The sequence below is a fragment of the Rhinoderma darwinii genome, chromosome 2 (genome assembly GCF_050947455.1).
Source record: "Rhinoderma darwinii isolate aRhiDar2 chromosome 2, aRhiDar2.hap1, whole genome shotgun sequence".
NCBI lineage: Eukaryota > Metazoa > Chordata > Amphibia > Anura > Rhinodermatidae > Rhinoderma > Rhinoderma darwinii.
The window spans coordinates 300,623,362-300,650,404 of NC_134688.1; the positions used below are offsets into that span (position 1 = coordinate 300,623,362).

The 27,043-nt window shown below is 45.8% G+C and overlaps 1 protein-coding gene and 1 long non-coding RNA gene across 4 annotated transcripts in view; one reads left to right on the top strand and one right to left on the bottom strand.

The window, feature by feature from the left end:
* Window positions 1–2,369, bottom strand: part of ACACA (acetyl-CoA carboxylase alpha) — a 454,335-nt gene extending 451,966 nt beyond the window's left edge. For 2 of the 3 annotated variants that reach the window (XM_075853501.1, XM_075853500.1), the window contains exon 1: window positions 2,245–2,368. The gene's annotated coding sequence lies outside the window, so the exon portion shown is untranslated. Of the gene's footprint in view, window positions 1–2,244 lie in introns of all 3 variants that reach the window. The other variant, XM_075853502.1, reaches the window with a different exon arrangement.
* A 192-nt stretch (window positions 2,370–2,561) lies between these two features.
* LOC142743104 (uncharacterized) overlaps window positions 2,562–27,043 on the top strand; it is a 116,274-nt gene continuing 91,792 nt past the window's right edge. The window contains exon 1 of the long non-coding RNA XR_012881497.1: window positions 2,562–2,613. This is a non-coding gene — a long non-coding RNA (uncharacterized LOC142743104). The remainder of the gene's footprint in view (window positions 2,614–27,043) is intronic.

Consider the following 27,043-nt stretch of genomic DNA (forward strand, 5'->3'; position numbering starts at 1 on the left):
TAATTATTATTGCTGGCAAAGTACCGTTTTGGTATTGAGTATCGCAATACTACACGAACTCCAAATTCTGGAGGCCATCCTTGTGCCACTAATAAGCCCTTGCCAGCTGAACGGGTAAAACCACTATTTACTGTAATACAGAAGTATTGCAATATATTGTGCATGTGATCCAACGATCACTTGTTCAAATCCCCCTAAAGTAATGTAAAAAATTGCTCCATAAAAATTGCTCAAACGCCGGTAAAAAAAACTGGAATTAGGAGGAGTTCACGACATCGACTGCCATTCCGTTGTTCTGCTCCATCCATAAGAGGAGCAGAAGGGAAAAACCGGAAGCGCCAATTACGTTGCACCAGGGACACCACCGGCGGCCAACTGAACCCATTGATTTTAATGGGTTCTGTCGGTGTGTCCGTGGTTTTCCTGGAAACAATATCGCAGAATTCTGCACTATAGTTTATAGCTTATCGGCGAGGGTCTCTGGAGTCGGACCACGACCCATCAGCTATTGATGGCCTATCCCGAGGCTAGGCCATCAATTTGTATTGGCAGGAAAACCCCTGAGTAGATCACATGATCTGCAAATACAGACAGTAAAATGACGTGTCCCGAGTTTTGGTTGCTGTACTACTCAGGACTCATTCAGACGAATGTGACATACATCCGTGCAACGCGCGTGATTTTCACGCGCCTCGCACGGACCTATGTTAGTCAATGGGGCCATTCAGACAGTCCGTAATTTTCACGCAGCGTGAGTCCGCTGTGTAAAACTCACGACGTGTCCTATATTTGTGCGTTTCTCGCGCATCACGCACCCATTGAAGTCAATGGGTGCGTGAAAATCACGCGCAGCACACGAAAGCACTTCCGTGTGACGCGCGTGATTCGCGCAACAGCAGTAAAAACTATGAATGAAAACAGAAAAGCACCACGTGCTTTTCTGTGTACAAACAGTGTCATAATGATGGCGGCTGCGCAAAAATCACCGTCACGCATCATACGCGGCTGACACACGGAGCTGTTATGTACCTTTTGCACGCGCAAAACGCACACGCTCGTGTGAATCCGGCCTAAGGGGTTGAGACCAATTCCAGCCCTCCTTTTGTTTTGCGGATAGGAATACTGGTGACACACAGATGCACTTGCAGACAAATGGTCCTCAACGGATCCATGGTTTTGCAGACCGCAAGATCACTACGGTCATGTGCATTAGTCCTTAGGGTTATAAACCCACACGGCAAAATATTAATACAATAGACAGTATGCACGTAGGTATGTATCACTATTATAAAATCCATCCACATGTTCCGTGGATCAGAAATTATTCAGGCATAGCAAGGACTTGGTGACTTGATGTGGGATCCAGATTTTTCCAAGTTGTGCACGCTACTTTGTTGCGCGCGTTCAATGCAACTTTATTCCGGTCTCAGACTGAAGCTCTATGCAGCGTGGCATGTCCCTATTGTGTTCTGGAAACATCAAAGGACAATAAAATGAACGCCACTGCCAGTCACTATCAACTAACTTTAGTATGAGGAGATGTCACAGAGGCGGCAGAAATGTTTTATACAAAATTGAGTTGTGTAACCAAAGTCATATAATGGCCAGGCCTTGAAGCCATCTATAGCATGACAGCTATTAGATTGGCCACTAATGTCTGATCGGTGGGGGTCCACTATAAGAGACCATGTAGGCCACCTCTACCCAATAATGGGGGGACAGACACCCCCTGATCTTGGGACCCCAGTGTCAGACATCCAGCATATCAGACCAATAAACAGTGAGTGCGCTCATCGGACGGGACTGCTCAGCCCTCCATGTACCGAACGAGTTTCTGTTTACATGGGAGCTTAGTGATCCCTCTCAGGTTCCAGCGCTGCAATGAGTCACACAGCACCTGACGTGTATGACGAGCGGGCGTGACAAGCAGACACCATGTGCTCGTGTATGTATAATAAATACACACACATATATATATATATATACACCGTCCGTCCTTCCCTCACATTGCCAACCCTGTTTATACGAGAGATGAACGGCCGGTGACAACTACAGAATAGGGAGTACATCCCTCATTCAGTATCAACCAGGTAACGTATGTAAAGACCTACGGGCCAAAGCACTGTTACCTGTCAGCACCCAGCACGCAGCATCTCCCAGCCCATTCATTCATTCATGACATACTTCCCTCCCCTTCCCGGCGCAGCAGCCATTTACCACACAGGACAGGCGCCACACACTTACCTGCGGAAGGGTCTCCTGCAGCAACACAGCGGCCAATGAATGAACGGACAGAGGATGCTAAATGTAGCGTCTGAGCACAGGTTAAACCCCCATAGGCCGGCCTCCACTCACAGTAGGCCCCGCCCCCTATGCCTCCCAGTCTCAGCAGAAGAGTGGTGTGATCGGGGTTACCTCAGTGCGTTCACCTCACAGCCACGCCCCGGGAACCGGCCAACACTCAGGCGCTGCTCGTATAATAGTGACCAATAGGAAGCAGAGGGGGCGGTGCCCTGACGCATGGTCCGAGTGCTGGGGGCGGGTCTCTCATTGACTGGAGGAGGGCAGGAGGCGGAGGGAGTCGCTGTCATCGCTGAACTGCTGCAATGTGAAGTATGTGGTGGAGCACAGCGCGATGTACACACAGGCTGCCCTTCATGTAAGGGGTCTGACAGAAAGGTTACTCCACAATTCGTGACTCAACCCTTTGCCAATCATCGGTGGTCCAAATCCGATACTGCCATGCAAATTGAAGCCATTTTTTACCGATTCACCATTGTTAGCATAGGAGCAGTGACCATCCGTCTGCTTCGGAGCCCTATACGCAGTAGGGTTTGGTGAACCCATTTGTAGTATGTATAAAGTATGTTAAAATGTTTATAGCCTTTTTTTGCCACGATTTTCGTAATCGCCGCAAAAATGGCACAGTTTCTCTGCGATTATATAAAAATCGCGGTAAAACCGCGTGATTTGTGCCGCAATTACAAAAATTGCATAAAAAAAGGATACATGACATGAAAAGTGCTTTTAGGCTATATTCTCACAGTGCGGTCAAATCACGTTTTTGCCGCGATTTTGCAAAAATTGTGGCAAAAAAATGGGATTTCACCGCACTGTGTAACTAGACTAAGGCCTTATTCAGACGGCCGCGTTCGGTCTGTGATATACGGAGCGTGTATCGGCTGTATCTCACAGGCTGACCACAATTCATGGAGCCGGACTCCTAGCATCATAGTTATCAGTGTTGCTGGGAGTCCCTGCCTCTCCGCGGGAATACTGTCCCATACTGTAATGATGCTTTCAGTACGGGATCGGGGACAGTATTCCCACGGGAACAGAGGGACTATGATCATAGATAACTGTGATGCTAGAAACTCGGCTCCCTGAACTGTGGTCGGTCCGGGAAATATGGCCGATACACGCTCCGTATATCACAAACTGAACATGGACATCTGAATAAGCCACTTACTTGCCTCCTATTTTTGCGCACTGAAAATTCACTACAAATTACAATATAAGGCCTTATTCACACGAACGTGTTATACGTCCGTGATACTTATTACGTCGCACGGACTTATGTTAGTGGACTTATGTTGGGGCCGTTCAGACTGTCAGTGAATTTCACGCAGCGTGTGTGCGCTGTGTAAAACTCACGACGTGTCCTATACTTGCCCGTGTTTCAGGCAACACGCACCCATTGAAGTCAATGGGTGCGTGCAAATCGCGCACGGCACACGGAAGCACTTCCGGGTGACGCGCATGATTCGCGCTACAGTAGGTAAAGAAGTGAAGGGAAACATAAAATCTCCTCCTTCTTTACTGTGTTGTAACATCAAAACAGAGTGTCATAATGATGCCGGCTGCGCGAAAATCACGCACCATATACAGATGCCACACTGAACTTTTGCGCGCAAAACACAGCGGTTTTTGCGCGTGCAAAATGGACACGTTCGTGTGAATAAGGCCTAAGGCGATATTCAGACCAACGTGTGTGAAATCAGACGTGAAGAACGGCCGTTTTTCGTGGCCCATTTGCAGCCGTGCGGGACCCGTTTTCACAGACTTGAGTCTATTGAGGGATCCGTGAAAACGCACAAAAATAGGACATGTCCTATTTTTTTACAGGCCCTTCACGCGGTCTGTTAGAGCAACGACCATGTGAATAACCCCATAGAAATACACGCAGCCGTGTGACGGCCATTAAAAAAAACGTCCTTCACACAGATGATTAACACGTTAGTCTGAATAAGCCCCAACTCATGTGAATGGGGTTTGTCAAAACCTCATGCACGTGCAGCATTTCACCCCACAAATAAATTTTTTTCAGCTTCCCAGTACATTATGCAGTACAATAAATGCCTCTATGAAAAACTACAACTTGCACCGCAAAAAACAACCCTCAAGTAAAAAAAATGATAGCTTTTGGAGGGTGGAGAGGAAAAAACAAAAGTTAAAATCCCGAAAATGGCTGAGGAGGGAAGGGGTTAAATAAGCTGCATGCCTATTAGGGTATGTTCACACAATTAGCAAAAACAGTCTGAAAATACGGAGATATTCAAGCGAAAACAGCTCCTGATTTTCAGAAGTTTTTTAAGCAAACTCGTGTTTTTCGCAGTGTTTTTTACGGCCGTTTTTGGAGCTGTTTTTCTATAGTCAATGAAAAACGGCTCCAGAAACGTCTGAAGAAGGTACCTGCACTTCTTTTTCGCGACCGTTTTTTTACGCGGCCGTTGTAAAAAAAAACGGCCCGTCGGCCCACAACGCCGTTTTTTTTTTCATTGAAATCAATGGGCAGATGTTTGGAGGCGTTCTGCTTCTGACATTTCGGACGTTTACGGCCAGAAAAACGGCCGAAAATAAGCTGTGTGAACATACCCTAATGTTGCAGAATTGTATCGTATTTCATCCTTTACAATATAAAGGGTTAATTTGCTGTAAATCCCCAGCAAATTCTGTAACGCACACATTGAGGGATCTGGTGCACAAAATCCGCATCAAAACCGCAGGTAATTCCGCAGGTAAAATCTGCACCTAATAGTGCGTTTTTTGATACGTTTTTAGGTGCGGTTTTTACTTTTTGATGCGGAAATAGGTGCAGGTTTTATGCTGCAGATTTTTTTATTATTTTTTAAACTAGTCAGAAACAATTCGCAAGCGGAAACGCAAGATAAAGTGACATGTCGCATATTTTCAAATACGCACCGCAGGTCAATTTTTGTGCAGAAAATGCGACATGTAAATGAGATTTCTTGATCTCATTTACTTTGCTGGTCCTGTATTACACTGCGGATTTGCCGCACGAAAATACCTGCGACAAATTTGTACGTAACAAGTATCGTGTGCATTTGGCTTAACACAGGGTTTTTTAACTCCCACTAAGGCCCCGTTCACACATGTTGGATTTGATACGGATTCCGATGACATGTCGCTGATTCTGCATCCCATGCATATGAGGTTTCCGCAACCCAGTTCACATGCTGTGAAAAATTTTCCACGTGTATTTTTGTCCGCACCATGAAAAGAAATCCGCCACAGCAATAAGTAGCATGCGACTTATATTACATGGAAAACCCGAGGATGAGCATCTTTTAATGACACTGGGACTTAGGCCTTGTTCACACAGTATTTTGCAGGCAGAAAAATCTGCCTTGAAATTCCTTCAGGCTTTCTCTGCCTCCCATTGATGTCAATGGGAGGTCAGAGACGGAAATGCCTGAAGAAAGGGCATGTCGCTTCTTTCTCTCGCGAGCGTTTTTTCCACTCGCGGGAAAAAGCGCCTTCGCCTCCCGTTGAAATCAATAGGAGGCGATTTCGGATGTTTTGTGGCAAAAAAAAACTGTGTGAACAAGGCCTTATTCTCGTGCGGATCTGCTACACGCTTGCAGCATGTCAGCCAGGAATCAAAGGGAAAGCCTCAGATTTTTGCTGTGGAAAAACACATTGAACTTTAATGGCAACGTAAGAGCGGAGCATTAGTGCTCCTTACATCCTCACGAGCGCTTCCCCCTCCCTTCCCCCTTCACATCATGTTGTTGCCCTAAGTTTATCGTGAACGTCAGGAAATCTCCTACCTTTCAGTATAAACAACGTAGACGATAATTCACAGGGCTCCATTATGTCCTTTTAGCCTCCGTCGGGCTGGTGGACGTCGGTTTACCTTATTTTTGAAGGATGAAATGGCGTAGTAGACTTTGTTATTCCGGAGTCCCCAGGCAGCATCACAATTGCTCTACCCGCGGACTTTGTCCCTGGGAAATCTCCTGACATCACTGTCCATATATGTAAAGTGACATCAGGGGATTCTCCAGGGCCGGAATCCCTGGACAGAGTGTTGCCGACACTCCGGCCGTGTACTCAGGCTTTGCAAAGCTTCGGACGTCACTTTACGTATATGGACATCAGGAAAAGCACCATATTCCCTGGGCTGAGCGCTAGTAGAAGGCTCCAGCTCTATTCATGGGCAGTAACTTCGGTAGTTTCCCCTGGGCCATTCCCCAGGCGACGTATCCCACTGTATGCCATACTGTCGGATACGTTTTAGCTAAATAGATCAAAATCCGGAGCATTAACCGGTCACTGCCGGCTCCATGGTTTCCTTCACTGTAATTGACGTCAGCACCAAAATCAGTTAATGCGAATAACGTACAAACGTGAGTGCCACAATTTCCGTTGCCCACCCCCAGTAATGGAGGGGGGGGGGCAGACATCTTGGCTGTATGGGGCCCAGAAATTCCTGATGGCGGCCCTGAGCCCATCGCACACCTTATATACCCACCACGCCAGCCCACAACACATCACTTCTTTTATGGGCTACGCGCTGCCGATGTCAAAAGAAGGAGGTGGTCATAATAATGTGACTCGACTGTATGTATATATATATATATATATATATATATATATTTATACATATATATACTGTATGGGAGACTGCATATCTATAGCACTACGACCCTTTAGACTTTACCACATATGATAGGTGTAATGCTCGCGGTTGCTGTCCGCTGGGATTCGCCACTTACTGGCAGCCATGACCGCAGGGCTCTCAGGACTTGCCGGCATCTCCTTCCCTAGATATGCCAGCACACACTGCTGCATCTCCCCGCTGCTTCTACTAGGGTGCGCGCACTTGTTTTGGGTCTTAAAGGGATAGCGCACGCACCAGTAAAGTTGTCCCAGTGCAATCCCAGTTCACACGGAACTTTAGAAGTAATCTGTCCACTTCCACCTTGCCTGAGCAATGTTGTGTCTACCTATGTTTGTCTTGCAAATGGTTCCTTAGCTCTATTCCGGATCCAGTATCTATGTTTAGTTCCAGTGCTAAGACCAGAGTCCGAGTCGAGTTCACCATGTGTGTCCGGTGTCTGTGCCAAGCCGAGTGTCCGTAACGAGTTTACCATCTGTGTCTGGCGCCCGTGCCAAGACGACTACACTACGCCAATGTCCGTTGCCTGTTCCAAACCGAGTGTCCGTGACGAGGTTACCATCTGTGTCCGGTGCCCTTTTCAGTCCAAGGTTCTAAGACGACTACACTACTCCAGTGTCTATGCCAAGTCCAGTGTCCTGTGTCAGTGCCATCTTCCTACAAGTATGCTTCCTCAGAGACTATTATTGACTTCGTTACCCATAGAGACTATAATAGACATTGTTTGATCAGCCTCTTCTCCACTACAGCGGAGAGGCTCAGTGGGTCCGTATACCCCACAGCAGTGACAATAGGCTTAGATATATGGCCCAGCTCGCTGACATTGCGGCAACAGCACTGGTCCCAGGAGAGGTAATAATAAATGTTTTGCTTTTTTATGTGTTTTTTTTGTGTGTTTGTGGTTTTTTTACAGGTTCGGTTGTTGGGCTACTTCGGATTCTAAGACTACTTTCACTACAGCGTTTTTTTTATTCTCAATAAATTGGGTAACGAGGATTGTGTGGGTTTTTTTTTATTTCCATAAAATATTTTTTTTGTGTCCTTTTTTTAAACTTAAATTACTACTGCCTTAGTAATGGTTTCTGGCTGATTGACAGCGTCTATTACTAAGACAGGGCTTAATGTTAGCCATTGAAAAGGCTAGTACTAACCCCCATTATTACCCTGGTACCCACCGCCACTAGCTATACCCGGAAGAGCCGGGTATGATCCAGTACCCGACCATCTGTAGTGATGGTGGGCCACTGGGCGGCCGCAGGCTGCTATTATTAAACTGGAAAAGGACAGAAACCGTGGCCCTTCCAACCCTAGTAATGCTAGCCTGCTGCTATGTTGTATCTGACTGGTTATGAAAACTGAGGGGCACCCAGGGACCCTCCCTGGTAGTGCCACACAGCCCCCCTCCCTGGTAGTGCCACACAGCCACCCTCCCTGGTAGTGCTACACAGCCTCCCCCCCCCCCCCAGAGCTAGCACTCTGCCTGGGACTCCTTTTCTCCTCCTGACATCACTGTCCATATATGGACAGTGATGTCAGGGGCTTCCCAGAGAAGGAGTCCCAGAGCAGAGCCGCTTGTAGCACTCTGCCTGGGATGCCTCTCCCTCTGACATCACTGTCCATATATGGCACTGAATTCCGTTTGGAAGTTTGAGGCAGATTTTCCTCTCCCTGCAAATCGGCAGAGTTTTGCGGCGTTTTTCGCCCGCGGCCATTGAGCGCCACGGCCATAAAACGCTGTGAAATACGCTTTCTCTGCCTCCCATTGATGTCAATGCGAGGTCAGAGGCGTAAGCACCCAAAGATAGGGTATCTCCTTTCTCTCGCGAGACGGTTTTACCGCTCGCAGGAAAAAGATGCCTCTGCCGCCCATTGAAATCAATGATAGGCATTTTCGGCCCGTTTTGACGAGTTTTGCGGCGCGATTTCCGCGTCAAAAAACTTGTCAAAAACCTCAGTGTGAACATAGCCTTAGAGTCTCTTTGAAGTTTGCTCCAGCATCATGTAGATCCCTGGGATTATGTCGCTTTAACCCATACTGGCTCCAGCTAATATGAAGTAGAGTATCGATATCGGATCAGCTCCGTGAATTTTTCAGCTCTAATGATGGATCGGCCTCATCTTTAGTTTTTATGGGATGCCATGAAAGCATTTCTGAGAGAGGCTCTAATTAGGGAAGTTAACAAAGTAAAGGCTATTTCTAGGACTAAGGAGGCGGCTCTGAGGCTAGAGGTGCATTAGGCGGAGGACAATCTGGTTGCTAATGATGGGGAGGTAGCGGGGAGAGGCTTAGTAAGGCACAGGATCTTCTTAATCAATATCTACTCACCAAAACAGGACACAAAAGTTTTTTTCAGAAACAGAAATAATTTGACGAGGGGGAAAAAGCGGGTCATTTATTGGCAGTAATCTCTAGGGCTAAACAGGATAATTCGCATATTAGGGAACTCTACTTGGGGGCAGGGAATTTGGTAGATGACCCCCAGCAGATTCTGGAAGTGTTAAAAGATTTTTATTCATCTTTATATCAGTCTAGGACTGATCCCTCTCGAGGGGAGCTAGGGGCGTTCTTTGAGGGTCTCTCTCTCCCTTCCTTGTCTCCCGAAGCTGCGGTGCAACTAGATTCTCCATTGACTCTGGAGGAGGTAGAGGAGGCACTGGCCTCAATGGCTAATGCGAAGTCCCCTGGTACGGATGGCCTGCCAGCCGAGGTGTTTAAATTGTATACTCGACCTCTGATGGAACAATTGCTTAAGTTGTATCAATCGGCTCTAGATAGGGGTTGGCTGCCGGACTCCATGAACGATGCCGTTATCATTGTAATACCCAAGCCTGATAAAGATGTTAGACTGCCTGAGTCCTACAGGCATATTTCGCTCTTGACAGTTGATGTGAAAATTCTAGCTAAGATTTTGGATAATAGACTCTCTAAGGTGGTCACACGGGTGGTACATCAGGATCAGGCAGGGTTTATGCCCAATAAGTCAACGACTGTCAATTTGAGCAGATTATATGTGAATCTTCAGATGCCTCGGATGGCGGGGGAGGCCAGGGCAGTGGCTTTCTTGGACGCAGCGAAACCTTTTGATAGCGTGGAATGGCAGTACTTATGGTATACCTTGAATTGATTTGGCTTTGGGGGGGTTTATAGCTTGGGTGAAATTATTGTACGCTGCACCCAAAGCCCGGGTTCGAGCAAATGGGTTACTCTCGCCTTCATTCTCCTTGTATCGAGGAACGAGACAGGGGTGTCCCCTGTCGCCCCTTTTATTTGCGTTGGCCATTGAGCAATTGGCGGCTGCCATTTGTAGAGCTGATAAGGTTCGGGGGTTTTGTTATGAAGGGTTACATGAAAAAGTTGCTCTTTATCCGGATGACATGCTCCTGTTCTTGAGTAATTGGCCAGTGTCCTTACGGCATGTTATGCGCATAATTGATAGGTTTGGTTCTTTATCAGGCTTAACTATCAATTGGACGAAATCCTCTCTTTTGTTAGTGGGACCCCAATCCCCTGGGGTGGAGGATGCCACAGGGCAATTGCAAAGGGTATCCCGGTTTAAATATCTTGGAATACATGTTAGTGACAGAATTCTGGATTTTGAGTGTAAAGGATCTACCAGACACAGCTTCTGTGTCGACGCCCGTGGTTAATCAGTCTGCATCTGTGCCTAGGTCTGATAGAGTGACTCGATCTGCTACGATTCAGGCTGGTAGGCTGAGGAGTGGGAGAACCTATCACAGCCTGGCCAGACGGTTCTAGCTCCCGCCCTCTGTCTATTTATACCTTCATCTGCTGCTTGTCCTCTGCCTGTGATTCTCTCTCGATTCCTGGCTCTCCTGTTCCTGCTATTAAAATTGACCTCTGCTTTATTTTGACCCTGGCTTTACTGACTACTCTCCTGCTCTGCGTTTGGTACCTCGTACACTCCTGGTTTGACTCGGCTCGTTCACTACTCTTGTTGCTCACGGTGTTGCCGTGGGCAACTGCCCCATTTCCCTTAGCCTCTGTGTACCCTTGTCTGTTTGTCTGTCGTGCACATATTGAGCGTAGGGACCGTCGCCCAGTTGTACGCCGTCGCCTAGGACGAGCCGTGCAAGTAGGCAGGGACTGAGTGGCGGGTAGATTAGGGCTCACCTGTCTGTCTCCCTACCCCGACATTACATTGAGTCTCTCAATATTGACCCGTTGATACGTAAGCTCTAGAGTAAGACGACAGCATGCTGCAAAATTCCACTTAGTGTGGTGGGTAGAGCCAACCTTTCCAAAATGATATTTATGCCTCAGATATTATACTTATTGCATAACGCCCCGGTATGGCTACCCCAAAGAATTTTTCATAAAATTATAGGAATATTTCGGGATCTGATATGGAAAAAAGGCGTTCCAAGGATTCGTATGGAAACCCTGCAAAGGCCAAAGGAGGATGGGGGGCTAGCGGTACCAAACCCGTGTCTGTACTATATTGCTGCTCATTTGCAACATATCAGAGGGTGGGGAGCTGAGATACCCTGTACTACAGTGGGGAAGTTAATTAGTGTGGTTACTGGTGAGAAACTGTTATTATTGGTTCTGGAATCTGGGCGACTGGGAGAAAGGAGGACAGATTTTCCTACATTAGCTATGATCTATAACGTCTGGGATAGAGCAAAGGCTCTGGTGGGGATATTGGGGTACACTCCTTATTCCCCTATTTGGGGAAATACTGTTAGGGATCTGCCAGGTACTTCATCTAGGTATACTCCTGGGATTAATCAATCCACACCTGAGGCCAGACCTGTTCGACTGACACCATCTCCCACCAACCAGGGTGGCAGGCTCAGGAGTGGGAGAGCCTATCGCGGCCTGGTCTGTCGGAGTTAGCTCCGCCCCCTGTCCTTTATTACCTGCCCTGTTCTCTCCCTCAGTGCTTGTAATTCTTTTGGATTCCTGGCCCCACTGCTGCTTGCTCCAGCCTGCTTCTGCCGTGCTTCTGCCTTGCTGCAGTTCTGCTTGACCTGCTTTGCTTTGCCCCTGGCTTGCTTCTGTCTCCATGCCCGCTCGGGTGTACTCACTTCGTCCTGGTCCTGACTGTTCGTTCGCCGCTCCGTTTCCTCGTGGCGTTCCGTGGCTACTGCCCCTTCCCTTGCGTGTTCCCTGTTTGTTTTCCTGTGCACTTAGACAGCGTAGGGACCGCCACCCAGTTGTACCTCATCGCCTAGGGCGGGTCGTTGCAAGTAGGCAGGGACAGGGCGGTGGGTAGATTAGGGCTCACTTTCCCTTCACCTCCTTCCTGCCATTACATAATTACAAGCCCTTACCTAGTCTACCATTTCTCCTACGCTGACGCTATCATGGACCCCCTTGAGACCCTGACCCAGCAGATGCAGGGCCTCTCCCTACAGGTCCAGGCCCTGGCCCAAAGGGTCAATCAGGGTGACGCTGCTTTAGTAGTACCCCTCACCTCACCTCTAGAACCCGACCTCAAGTTACCTGACCGGTTCTCAGGGGACCGTAGGACGTTTCTCTCCTTCCGGGAGAGTTGCAGACTGTATTTCCGCCTAAAGCCCCACTCCTCAGGTTCCGAGAACCAGCGGGTGGGTATCATCATATCCCGACTCCAGGAAGGGCCCCAAGAGTGGGCCTTCTCCTTGGCTCCTGACGCCCCTGAACTTTCCTCTGTTGATCGTTTTTTCTCTGCCCTCGGACTCATTTACGACGAGACTGACAGGACTGCTTTAGCCGAGAATCAGCTGGTGACCTTACGTCAGGGTAGGAGACCGGTTGAGGAATACTGTTCTGATTTTAGGAAGTGGTGCGTAGCTTCTCAGTGGAACGATCCGGCCCTAAGGTGCCAGTTTAGGTTAGGATTATCTGACGCCCTGAAGGATCTGCTGGTTAGCTACCCCTCGTCTGACTCCCTTGACCAGGTTATGGCCCTAGCAGTACGACTTGACCGACGTCTCAGGGAACGTCAGCTAGAACGCTTCAGTGTGCTCCCCTCTGACGTTTCTGCGATCCCCCCCCGAGGTCCCGTCTCCTCGCCCCTCCACGGAGGACTCGGAGGTACCTATGCAACTCGGGGCCTCCATGTCCCCTCGACAACGTAGGGAGTTTCGCAGAATGAATGGTCTCTGCTTCTACTGTGGGGACGACAAGCATCTACTGAACACCTGTCCCAGGCGCAAGAATAAGAAGCCGGAAAACTTCCGCGCCTAAGTGATCATCGGGGAGGTCACTTGGGCGCACAGGTATTTCCCGTTAATGTGAAACGCAATAAAATTTTGCTTCCCTTTCAGGTCTCGTTTGCTGGCCGGTCTGCCACGGGCAGTGCCTTCGTGGATTCTGGCTCATCTGCTAATATCATGTCTGTGGAATTTGCTATGTCTCTAAAGATGCCTTGTATTGATTTACCTTATCCTATCCCTGTAGTAGGAATCGACTCAACTCCCCTTGCTAATGGTTATTTTACTCAGCATACTCCTGTTTTTGAACTCCTGGTTGGCTCCATGCATTTGGAGCAGTGCTCTGTACTGGTAATGCAGGGATTATCGTCTGATCTGGTTTTAGGCCTTCCCTGGTTGCAGTTGCATAATCCCACGTTTGATTGGAATACTGGGGATCTCACCAAATGGGGTAATGAATGTCTTATGTCATGTCTTTCTGTTAACTCTATTTCTCCCCGGGAGGAGGTAAACACGCTTCCTGAGTTTGTTCAGGACTTCGCCGATGTGTTTTCTAAGGAGGCCTCCGAGGTGTTGCCCCCCCATAGAGATTACGATTGCGCTATCGATTTGGTGCCTGGTGCCAAGCTTCCTAAGGGTAGGATATTTAATCTTTCATGTCCTGAACGTGAAGCTATGAGGGTGTATATCCAAGAATGCCTGGCCAAGGGTTTCATTCGCCCCTCGACTTCTCCTGTAGGTGCTGGCTTCTTCTTCGTGGGGAAGAAGGATGGTGGTCTTAGGCCGTGCATTGATTATCGTAACCTGAATAAGGTCACCGTAAGGAACCAGTACCCACTTCCTTTGATTCCGGATCTTTTTAATCAGGTTCAGGGAGCCCAATGGTTTTCTAAGTTCGATCTACGGGGGGCATATAACCTTATCCGCATCAAAGAGGGGGATGAGTGGAAAACTGCGTTCAACACACCCGAGGGTCATTTCGAATACCTGGTCATGCCCTTTGGGTTGTGTAATGCCCCTGCTGTCTTCCAGAATTTTATTAATGAAATCCTGAGAGAGTACCTGGGTAATTTTCTTGTTGTGTACCTTGATGACATACTGGTGTTTTCCAAGGACTGGTCCTCCCACGTGGAGCATGTCAGGAAGGTGCTCCAGGTCCTTCGGGAGAATAATCTGTTTGCTAAGACTGAAAAATGTGTCTTTGGGGTACAGGAGATACCATTTTTAGGGCAAATCCTCACTCCTCATGAATTCCGCATGGACCCTGCCAAGGTTCAGGCTGTGGCGGAATGGGTCCAACCTGCCTCCCTTAAGGCGTTACAGTGTTTTTTAGGGTTCGCCAACTATTACAGGAGATTTATTGCCAACTTCTCGGTCGTCGCTAAGCCTCTTACGGACCTTACCCGCAAGGGTGCTGATGTCCTCCATTGGCCCCCTGAGGCCGTCCAGGCCTTTGAGACTCTCAAGAAGTGCTTTATCTCGGCCCCCGTGCTGATTCAGCCCAACCAAGAGGAGCCATTTATTGTGGAGGTTGACGCTTCCGAGGTGGGAGTGGGGGCCGTCTTGTCCCAGGGTACCAGCTCCCTCACCCATCTCCGCCCCTGTGCTTACTTCTCTAGGAAGTTTTCGCCCACGGAGAGTAACTATGATATTGGCAACAGCGAACTTCTAGCCATTAAATGGGCTTTTGAGGAGTGGCGGCACTTCCTGGAGGGGGCCAGACACCAGGTAACGGTCCTTACGGATCACAAGAATCTGGTTTTCCTAGAATCGGCCCGGAGGCTTAATCCTAGACAAGCTCGGTGGGCACTATTCTTTACCAGATTTAATTTCTTGGTTACCTATAGGGCTGGGTCCAAGAATATTAAGGCTGATGCTCTGTCACGTAGTTTCATGGCAAATCCTCCTTCCGAGAAGGATCCTGCTTGTATTTTACCCCCTGGTATAATCGTCTCTGCCACGGATTCTGATTTAGCTTCTGATATCGCGGCTGATCAGGGTGCAGCTCCCGGGAACGTCCCTGGGGACAAACTGTTTGTTCCCCTGCAATACCGGCTGAGGGTACTCAGGGAAAACCATGACTCCGCTCTATCTGGTCATCCTGGCATCTTGGGCACCAAACACCTCATTACCAGAAACTATTGGTGGCCTGGGTTGCCTAAAGACGTTAGGGCTTACGTCGCCGCTTGTGAGGTTTGCGCTAGGTCCAAAACCCCTAGGTCCCGACCTGCGGGCCTACTACGTTCCTTGCCCGTTCCCCAGAGACCTTGGACCCATATCTCCATGGATTTTATCACCGATTTGCCTCCATCTCAGGGCAAGTCGGTGGTGTGGGTGGTAGTCGACCGCTTCAGCAAGATGTGCCACTTTGTGCCCCTTAAGAAGCTACCTAACGCCAAGACGTTAGCTTCTTTGTTTGTGAAACACATCCTGCGTCTCCATGGGGCCCCAGTCAATATCGTTTCTGACAGAGGGGTACAATTTGTTTCCTTATTTTGGAGAGCTTTTTGTAAAAAGTTGGAGATTGATCTGTCCTTCTCCTCCGCCTTCCATCCCGAAACTAATGGCCAAACGGAAAGGACCAACCAATCCCTGGAACAATATTTAAGGTGTTTCATCTCTGACTGTCAATTCGATTGGGTCTCATTCCTTCCCCTTGCTGAATTTTCCCTGAATAACCGGGTCAGTAACTCGTCAGGGGTCTCCCCGTTTTTCTGTAATTTCGGGTTTAACCCAAGGTTCTCCTCCGTCTCCCCTGGTTGTTCCAATAATCCTGAGGTAGAGGATGTTCATCGGGAACTGTGCACTGTCTGGGCCCAGGTTCAGAAGAACCTAGAGGCGTCCCAGAGCGCACAAAAGATTCAGGCGGATAGTAGACGTTCTGCTAACCCCCGGTTTGTCGTCGGGGATTTGGTCTGGTTGTCGTCCAGGAACTTGCGCCTTAAGGTCCCGTCCAGGAAGTTTGCTCCCCGATTTATTGGACCTTATAAGATCATTGAAGTCCTCAACCCTGTATCCTTCCGTCTGGAGCTCCCCCCATCCTTTCGCATACATGACGTCTTCCATGCCTCCCTCCTTAAACGCTGCTCCCCGTCCTGGCCCCCCTCGAGGATACCTCCTGTTCCCGTTCTCACCCCTGAGGGGGTGGAATTCGAGGTGGCCAAGATTATGGACAGTAGGATGGTCCAGGGCTCCCTCCAGTACCTGGTCCATTGGAGAGGATACGGGCCGGAGGAGAGGACTTGGGTACCTGCCCGTGATGTTCACGCTGGGGTATTGATCAGGAGGTTCCACCTTCTCTTCCCCACTAAACCGGGTCCCCTTAGTAAGGGTCCGGTGGCCCCTCATAAAAGGGGGAGTACTGTTAGGGATCTGCCAGGTACTTCATCTAGGTATACTCCTGGGATTAATCAATCCACACCTGAGGCCAGACCTGTTCGACTGACACCATCTCCCACCAACCAGGGTGGCAGGCTCAGGAGTGGGAGAGCCTATCGCGGCCTGGTCTGTCGGAGTTAGCTCCGCCCCCTGTCCTTTATTACCTGCCCTGTTCTCTCCCTCAGTGCTTGTAATTCTTTTGGATTCCTGGCCCCACTGCTGCTTGCTCCAGCCTGCTTCTGCCGTGCTTCTGCCTTGCTGCAGTTCTGCTTGACCTGCTTTGCTTTGCCCCTGGCTTGCTTCTGTCTCCGTGCCCGCTCGGGTGTACTCACTTCGTCCTGGTCCTGACTGTTCGTTCGCCGCTCCGTTTCCTCGTGGCGTTCCGTGGCTACTGCCCCTTCCCTTGCGTGTTCCCTGTTTGTTTTCCTGTGCACTTAGACAGCGTAGGGACCGCCGCCCAGTTGTACCTCGTCGCCTAGGGCGGGTCGTTGCAAGTAGGCAGGGACAGGGCGGTGGGTAGATTAGGGCTCACTTTCCCTTCACCTCCTTCCTGCCATTACAAATACTCTTTATAAAGAATTTGATAAATTAGTAGGGTTTGAAGAGTGGCAGCGCAAAGGTATTAGAACCCTTCAGAGTCTTTTTTCGGATGGGGTGTTTCGTACATTTGAAGACCTTCAGGAGCAATTTGATCTGCCTAGATCTAGTTTTTATCAGTACTTGCAGCTTCGGCATGCCTATGTTGTACAGAATAGACTTCTCCCGATAGTCCAGTCCTTTCATACTTTTATCATGGTACTAGCACAACCGGGACACACTAAGGGTATAATCTCCTTGTTGTATGGGTCTCTACTAGAATCCACTCTTAAAACTCGGCCTCTTAATATAAAGGAAAGGTGGGAAAGAGATCTAGGTCAGATTGCTGACGAGGTTTGGCAGGACATTCTGGAGTCGGTGCCTAGCACATCTCGGAGTGAAATGTATAGTCTTTCCCAGTTTTTTCTTTTGCATAGCGTATATAGGACCCCTCTTCTTCTTTATAAGATGGGATATAAAGGAGATTCCTGTTGTTAATGATTCCTGTTGTTCCGAGCGACAACCGTGTCTTCCGCCGCTCGCTCCCTCCTCCTCCACAGTGCAGTGTACATGTTGGGAGGAGGAGTTTTGCTATTCGGACTTGCTGAGGTGTGTAGCATTGCATTTGTGGGGTGGGGGGTTTGTGTATCTACAGTGGGCAGTGTGTGGCATTATCTACAGAGGGCAGTGTGTGGCATTATCTACAGAGGCCAATGTGTGCCATTATCTACAGAGGGCTGTGTGTGGCATTTGTCTAAAATTGGCAAATTAAATTCAACCGCTTTTAAAACGTACAGTGAAAAAAACTGATTAAAAATTGGCCGTTAAAAACAGAAGTACAGCCAGAAACTAAACATATGCAAAATGGCTGAGAAAAACGGATCAAAACAGCCATTTGTATTAGCCAACACTCGGACCCTATCGTGTGAATAGAGCATTCAGTTTGCCTCCGTTCGCTAGGGTTCGGTTTTTTTGATGGAAGCAAAAGTGTAGGTTGCAGCACTTTTGCTTCCATGAAAAAAACCAGAAACCTAGCGAACGGAGGCAAACGGAATGCTTCTGAAACAAAAGAATTACCATTGAAGTCAATGGTAATTCTAACGGAAGCGATACCTTCCGTTTGGACTTTCGTTTGTCACTTCCTCTGATGGAATTGAGGTAAATGTAGCTTAAAGAGGCTCTGTCACCACATTATAAGTGCCCTATCTCCTACATAATCTGATAGGCGCTGTAATGTAGATAACAACAGTGGTTTTTATTTTGAAAAACGATAATTTTCCAGCACGTTATGATCTCGCGAGATCACGCTGTGCTGTGAGTAAGTCCCACAGAAACTTTACCGAAGTGTCGGGAGTGTGAATAGACATCGCCTCCTGGCTGGAGGCGATGTCTATTCACTCTCAAGACACTTCGGTAGTTACTGTGGGTGTATGTGACAGCACAGCGGGATCTCGTGAGATCACGCTGTGCTGTGAGTACAACTGGGCAGAATGTAGAGAAGTGTATGACGCTGATTGGTCAGCATCATACACTTGTCTTTACAACGCCCTCTTGGTCAAAAGTTATAAAATGCCCAGTTGGGCATTAAAAAACTAATTAGCATAAATCTAAAATTGTTCATAACTTGCTCAAAAATTATTGTTTTTCTAAATAAAAACCACTGTTGTTATCTACATTACAGCATTATCAGATTAGGTAGGGGATAGGGCACTTATAATCTGGTTACAGAGCCTCTTTAAAGGGTAACTAAATGTTTGACAAAACATGTCATAGAGACATGTCAGAAGTTTTGATTAATGGGGGTTCGAGCATTGAGACCCCCACCAATCGCTCAAACAAAGCTGCAGAAGCGCTCGTGTGAACGCTCAGCTGCTTCGTGTCTGTTCAGCTTTTTTCGGAAAATAGAAAGTCCATACCCCGATACATCGACTTTCCGGAAAAAAACTAACAGACACGATGCGGCATCTGCCGCTTCATTTGAGCGATTGGTGGGGGTCTCAGTGCTCAGACCCCCACCAATCAAAACTTCTGGCATGTCACTATGACATGTGAGTTAGTTACACTTTAAAGGTAATGTGAAAGGAGCCTTAGGCATGTAGCTATGTGTCAAACACCCTAGGTAATTTTAATAACAATAGCACACCCTTGAAATGCAATGAAGTGTTTTTTTACTAGTGATATTGATACATAAAATAAATAAAGGAATATGGGACACGGCTCTGAATCAGAAGACTAAGGCTGCATACACACATCCGTCGGCCGTTGAACGGCCGCTAATGACGGATCCTTGAAACATGGGCCGCACACGGATGGCTTCCGTGTGTAGTCTGTTGTTCGACAGACTAAATCAGTGAAAAGGTCAAGACTGTTCTGTCAAAAACGGACAGGAGTAGGACCTGTCCTAGTTTTGATGGAACGGCCCCACAGTTCCGTTAAAAAAAAGGAAGTGTGCATGGCCCCATTGAAATTAATGTGTCAGGGTGCTATCAGTTAAAAAAATGGATAGCACCCTGAAGAAAATAACTGAAGTGGGCATGAGGCCCAAGGAAAGAGGTGAAACAGTTACTCTGATGCACTCTCACTATTTGACTTTCTTGTCTAGACATTGTTTTGCAAGAAGTAATACTATTGCCAAATAAAAGGAGAACATTTAACCAGTTAAGTAAACAGTTCAGAAAGTCAATTGCTGATGAGGTATATTGGCATATTCTTATAAGTTGAAATGTAAAATAAATGTTATTTTACAAATATAATTATGCTGTTTTTTAGGATACTAAAATATCATTTATTAAGATTATTATTATATCATATTAAAGTAATTTATATTTATATTATTATAAAATATAAAAAAAAGAACGCTGGTTAATTATATGTACGTGGCTAGCGGTAATGTGAAATAAGAGTGGATCAACATACGAGAAAAATCCACCATAAAGCTTTTCCAAATTTGGCAGAAATATATGCTTTCCATTGTCACATGTTTATGCCCTGCATACCAGAAAGAGTATACAGACAATATACTGTAAGATACCTAAGGGTATGTTCACACGGCCTATTTTCGGCCGTTTTTCAGGCCATAAACATTAATAGATATTAATAATTCTGGCGCATCTGGGAGGTCTTGTGTGCCAGAAAAAGTGAACACTGGACTCCTAATAAAAATTATAACAACTTCCCTTTAAAGAGATGTCATAGGGACATGTCAGAAGTTTTGATCGGTGGGGTCCAAGCACTGAGACCCCCACTGATCACTAAAACAAAGCTGCAGAAGTGCTCGGGTGAGCGCTGTGCCACTTAATTTCTGATCGGGATTTCTTTGTGGAGTGGTGTATGGGCTCAATAGAAAGTCTATGAGTCCATACACCAACTGCTTGGCTTTCCGAGGAAAGCTGATCAGAAACTAAGCTGCACAGCACTCATCCGAGCAATTCTGCCGCTTCATTTTAGTGATCAGTGGGGGTCTCAGTGCTCGGACCCCCACCGATTAATACTTCTGACAGGTCACTATAATATCTAAGAAGTTTTTTAAGAGTTTAGTTACAGTTGAAGCAGTCAGACATTACACAAACGTGCTTTTGCGGCCGTAATTCCCCCGAAAATCCACGGGAGAATTGCGGCCCCATTAATTTCTATGGGCCCATGCAAACGACCGTGGTTTCCACGGTCCGTGCATGACCCAGGAGCCTGGCCGAAGGAAGAACGGACATGTCTTATTACGGCCGTGTTCTGAGGTCCAGGCTCATAGAAAATAACGGAAATCAGAGCGTGCTGCAGATTTTCAAATCCGCAACATGCTTATTGGATGTTCATCCTTTTCAATGTAGCAGGGGTGAAATCTGCCGCATAATAGACATGTAACACATGCAGATTTTGCTGCGGAAATGTGGGGGAAACCGCATAATTTTCGTCCTGTGTGAATCCAATCTTATTTAAATTTTTTTTTACCAGGGCAACTTGCTGTGAATACGCAGCATAAATCAAAGCAAATTCCACAAATAATGGCTTTGATGCGAAATTTAACTTCACCATAGAACTGAATGGGCAAATTCTGCAATAAATACGTAGTAAATCCGCAGCATAAATTGACATGCTGCATTTTTATAATCTGCAACGCAAGTCCATTTATCAACGTATTCTTTGCATAATTTTTACCACAGCGTATGAATGAAATTTATTCAAATCTTATCCACTTTGCTGCCTCTGTAATAAGCTGCATCATTTCTGAATGGAAATTTTGCAGTGTTTACACTGTGTGTGAATATACCCTAAGGCCTTATTTACACGAGCGTAGTTCACGTTCGCATGGACCTATGTAACTCAATGGGGCCGTTCAGACAGTCCATGATTTCCACTCAGCGTGTGTCCGCTGCGTAAAACTCACGACATGTCCTATACTTGAGCATTTTTCGCTCATCACGCACCCATTGAAGTCAATGGGTGCGTGAAAATCACGTGCGGCACACGGACGCACTTCCGTGTACTGCGCGTGATTCGCGCAACAGTAGATCAAGGAATGAAGGGAAAAATAAAACTACCTCCTTAATTTCTTTTTCTCAACCTCAAAACTGCGTGTCATAAGGATGGCATATGCGTGAAAATCACACAGCCACACACCAAACACTGATGACACACGGAACTGCAACACGCAAAAAACGCTGCATTTTTTGCACGCGCAAAACGCACACCTTTCGCCTAAGAATGTGTCTTTCAAATGGTGACATTTTGGTGTTGACAGTAAAGCTTTCTTCACACACTGCAAATTTTATGCAGATTTTGCATGCATTTTTTTAAGCCAAAACCAGAATTAGATTGCGGAGAGCAGACCTGTAAGGCCTCATCCACAAGACTGTAATTTTTATCCGCAATTACGGATCCGTAATTGTGGAGAAAATACTGACTCATTAATTTCTATCGGCAATGGACACCTTCCCATATACACCGCGTTCCAAATTATTATGCAAATGTTATTTTTCGCTGATTTTCCTAAATAGTCGATGCAAATGACAGTCAGTATAATCTTCAAGCCATCAACCGTTGGAGTATAATACGAATTTTATTGAACAAATCTCCTAATGATAACAGATTTTTTTTAGAAGTAAAAAACTCAAATTATTATGCACAATAGAGATCAAAACATTTTAAAGGGTGTAAAGAGAACTAAAATGGTAATTTGCTGAATTTGCAGCATCAGGAGGTCATATTTACAGAAATCAAAAGCTCTTTCAATCAAAAAAAACTTAGCAGGCCAAGTTACATGTTAACATAGGAACCCTTCTTTGATATCACCTTCACAATTCTTGCATCCATTGAATTTGTGAGTATTTGGACAGTTTCTGCTTGAATATCTTTGCAGGATGTCAGAATAACCTCCCAGAGCTTCTGTTATGATGTGAACTGCCTCCCACCCTCATAGATATTTTGCTTGAGGATGCTCCAAAGGTTCTCAATAGGGTTGAGGTCAGGGGAACATGGGGGCCACACCATGAGTTTCTCTCCTTTTATGCCCATAGCAGCCAATGACACAGAGGTATTCTTTGCAGCATGAGATGGTGCATTGTCATGCATGAAGATAATTTTGCTACGGAAGGCACGGTTCTTCTTTTTGTACCACGGAAGAAAGTGGTCAGTCATAAACTCTACGTACTTTGCAGAGGTCATTTTCACACCATCAGGGACCCTAAAGGGGACTACCAGCTCTCTCCCCATGATTCCAGCCCAAAACATGACTCCGCCACCTCCTTGCTGATGTCGCAGCCTTGTTCGGACATGGTGGCCATTCACCAACCATCCACTATTCCATCCATCTGGACCATCCCGGGTTGCACGGCACTCATTAGTAAACAACACGGTTTGAAAATTAGTCTTCATGTATTTCTGAGTCCACTGCAACCGTTTCTGCTTGTGAGCATTGTTTAGGGGTGCTGAATAATAGCTTTATGCACACTTGCAAACCTCTGGAGGATCCTACACCTTGAGGTTCGTGGGACTCCAGAGGCACCAGCGGCTTCAAATACCTGTTTGCTGCTTTGCAATGGCATTTTAGCAGCTGCTCTCCTAATCCTATTAATTTGTCTTGCAGAAACCTTCCTCATTATGCCTTTATCTGAACGAACCCGTCTGTGCTCTGAATCAGCCACAAATCTTTTCACAGTACGATGATCACGCTTAAGTTTTCTTGAAATATCCAATGTTTTCATACCTTGTCCGAGGTATTGCACTATTTCACGCTTTTCGGCAGCAGAGAGATCCTTTTTTTTCCCATATTGCTTGAAACCTGTGGCCTGCTTAATAATGTGGAACGTCCTTCTTAAGTAGTTTTCCTTTGATTGGATACACCTGGCAATCTAATTATCACAGGTGTCTGAGATTGATTACAATGATCCATGAGTTTAATTGAAAAACTAATAATTAAATGTTTATGACACGTAAATCCAATGTGCATAATAATTTGCAACCACCCGGTGTATACACACACACACACACACACACACACACACACACACACATATATACACACATATATATACATATATATATATATATATATATATATATATATATATATATATATAAAGCAAAGCAGAAGCAGCACAAATTTCTCAGTATCGGGTGCACAGGTTCTTGTTCAGACACACGACCAGTGTCCCAAGTAGCCAGCAAAAATCCAAAACACATGACAGCACTCCAAGTTCAGTGAAAAATAGGATCACTTTAACCCCTTCCCAACATCCGCCGTATATATACGGCGCTGCCGGGAAGGTGTTCCCGCAAAGCGCAGTACAGTTATGTCGCAGTGATGGTGCGGGCTCAGAAGCAGTATTATACAGCTGGCACCCTCCTGTAACTGCCAGGACCGGAGTTATTCTCCGATCCGGCAGATTAACCCCTCAGATGCTGCACTCAATATTGCGGACTCCAGAAAATGGCGTCCGAGTCTGCCTTGTACGGGAGCCGATGAGGACCCGCCTGCGGCGTGTCCTCATAGGCTTGCTGTCAGTGAATAACTGACAGCGCTAATACACTGCACTACGTATGTAGTGCAGTGTATTAAAGTAGCGATCGGGGCATCGGGACAAGTCAAAAAAGTAAAAAAAGTTAATAAAAATATTGTACAACAATAAAAACACACACTTTTCAAATAAAAATAAAGCTGAACTGACTTTTTTCCCATAGTAAGTCTTTTATTATGGGAAAAAACGTAAAAATTTAAAAAACTATGCATAATTGGTATCGCCGCGTCCGTAACGACCCAAACTACAAAACTATTATGTAATTTATCCCGCACGGTGAACGCTGTAAAAAAAACAAACATGAAAAACAACACCAGAATCTTTGTTTTTAGGTCACATCTCCTTCCAAAAAATGCTATAAAAAGTGATCAAAAAGTCACATTTACTCCAAAATAGTACTAATAAAAACGGCGATCCGTCCCGCAAAAAATAATCCCTGACACCGCTTTGTGCACGCAAAAATAAAAAAGTTATGGGTCTTAGAATATGGCGATACAGAAAACAAATGATTTTATAAATAAGTGATTTTATTGTGCAAAAGCTGCAATACATAAAAAAAACGATATAAATTTGGTATCGCCGTAATCGTATCGACCCGCAGAATAAAGCTAACATGTCATTTAGGGCGCACTGTGGATGCCGAAAAAAAAAAAACAATAAATAACTATTCCAGAATTGCTTGTTTTTGGTAATTTCCTTTACCAAAAATGAAATAAAATGTGATCAAAAAGTCGTATGTGTTCTAAAATGGTACCAATAAAATCTACAGCCCGTCTTGCAAAAAACAAGCCCGCACACTGCCCAATCAACTGAAAAAGAAAAAAGTTATGGCACTAGTAATGCGGTGATGAAAAACATCTCAATGCGCAGGCCGGAGGGGAACATTCCTTCAGTTTCAGGGCCATAGTATTTAGGAACTAGGAAAGGGAATGGACATAGCACATCCGCTGGAAGCGAGGGTGCCCGTATTATACCAGCGCAAAACTTTCCCAGCAATATTTCCCAAACTACGAAGGAGAAAAAGTCCCCAAAAGGTGCAGAGTGTTACAAAAGGGGGATAAGAAAGAAAACCGTTTATCAGTGTGACACCGGCCTGCGCATAACGGATCACTTCACAGCGTAACACACATCTATGGATAATTGTATTATTTACCCCATTATTATACCCTCTTATTATGCCCTGATGTACTCCGCACAGATTACATATACCCTGATGTACTCCGCACAGATTACACATACCCCTGATATACTCCGCACAAATTACATATGCCACCACATTATAAACTGAAATACCAGCAAAACCCCAAACAGAAATATTAGCAAGCAAAATCCATGCTCAAAATGGTGGTCTTTCCCTTCTTAGCCCTACAGTGTGCCCAAACAGCAATTTATGGCCACAAGTAAGGCATTACCATACCCGGGAGAACCCGCTTAACAATTTATGGGGTAAGATTCTCTAGGGGCACAACATATTGTGCGGTGAATGGGCATATCAGTGGAAAAATTGCAATTTTCACTTTGCACCATCCACTGCGTATTCATTTCTGAAAAACACCTGTGGAGTCTAAATTCTCACTACACCCCTTGATAAATGCCTTTAGGGGTGTAGTTTCTAAAACGGGTCACTTTTGTTTGGTACATCAGGGGTTTTGCAAATGCAACATGGTGTCCGCAAACCATTCCAGCAAAATCTATGCGCCAAAAGATAAATACCGCTCCTTTTCTTCTGAATGCTCCCATATATGTAAACAGCTGATTATAATCACATATGGGGTGTTACCGTACTCGGGAGAAATTTCTTTACAAATGTTGGGGTGCTTTTTCTTCTCTATTCCTTGTAAAAATGAAAAATGTTGATCTAAATCTACATCTTGTTGGGAAAAAAATTATTCTTCATTTTCATGGCTTAATTCTAATTAATTCAGCAAAAAAACCTTTGGGATCAAAATTTTCACTATACCCCTAGATGATTCCTCAGGGGGTGCAGTTTCCCAAATGGAGTCACTTTTGGGGTGTTTCCACTGTACTAGTACTACAGGGGCTCAGCAAATGTGACATGGCGCCCAGAAACCATTCCAAAATCCAAATGGTGCTAGTTCCATTCTGAGCCCTACCGTGTGTCCAAACAGATGTTTATGACCACATGTGGGGTATTGTTTTACCCGGGAAAAATTGCTTTACAAATGTTGCGGTGCTTTTTCTCCTTCAGTCCTTGGGGGGTTTCCATTGTTTTAGTTCCACAAGACCTGTTCAAAGCTGATATGGTGCCTAAAATATATTCTAATAAAAAGGATGCCCAAAATCCACTAGGTGCTACTTTTGCTTCTGAGGCCGGTGCTTCAGTCCAGTAGCACACTAGAGCCACATGTGGGATATTTCCTAAAACTGCAGAACCTGGGCAATAAATATTGAGTTGCATTTCTCTGGTAAAACGTTCTGTGGTACAAAAAAATGGATTCAAAATGAATTTCTGGAAAAAAATAAATGAACTTTGTAAATGTCACCTCTACTTTGCCTTAATTCCTGCGCACTGTCTAAAGGGTTAAGAAACTTTCTAAATGCTGTTTTGAATACTTTGAGGGGTGCAGTTTTTAAAATGGGGTGACTTATTGGGGGTTTCTAATATCTAAGGACCTCAAAGCCACTTCACAACTGAACTGGTCCCTGTAAAAATAGCATTTTGAAATTTTCTTGAAAATGTGAGAAATTGCTGCTAAAGTTCTAAGCCTTGTGAGGTCATAGAAAAATAAAATGATGTTCAAAAAACGATGCCAAACTAAAGTAGACATATGGGTGATGTTAATTAGCTACAATTTTGTGTGGTATAAATGTCTGTCTTACAAGCAGATAAATTTAAATTGAGAAAAATGCAAATTTTTGCAATTTTACGCTAAATTTTGGTGTTTTTCACAATTAAATACTGAATGTAACTGAATGCCAGTAACATAAAGTCCAATGTGTCACGAGAAAACAATCTCAGAATTGCTTGGATAGGTAA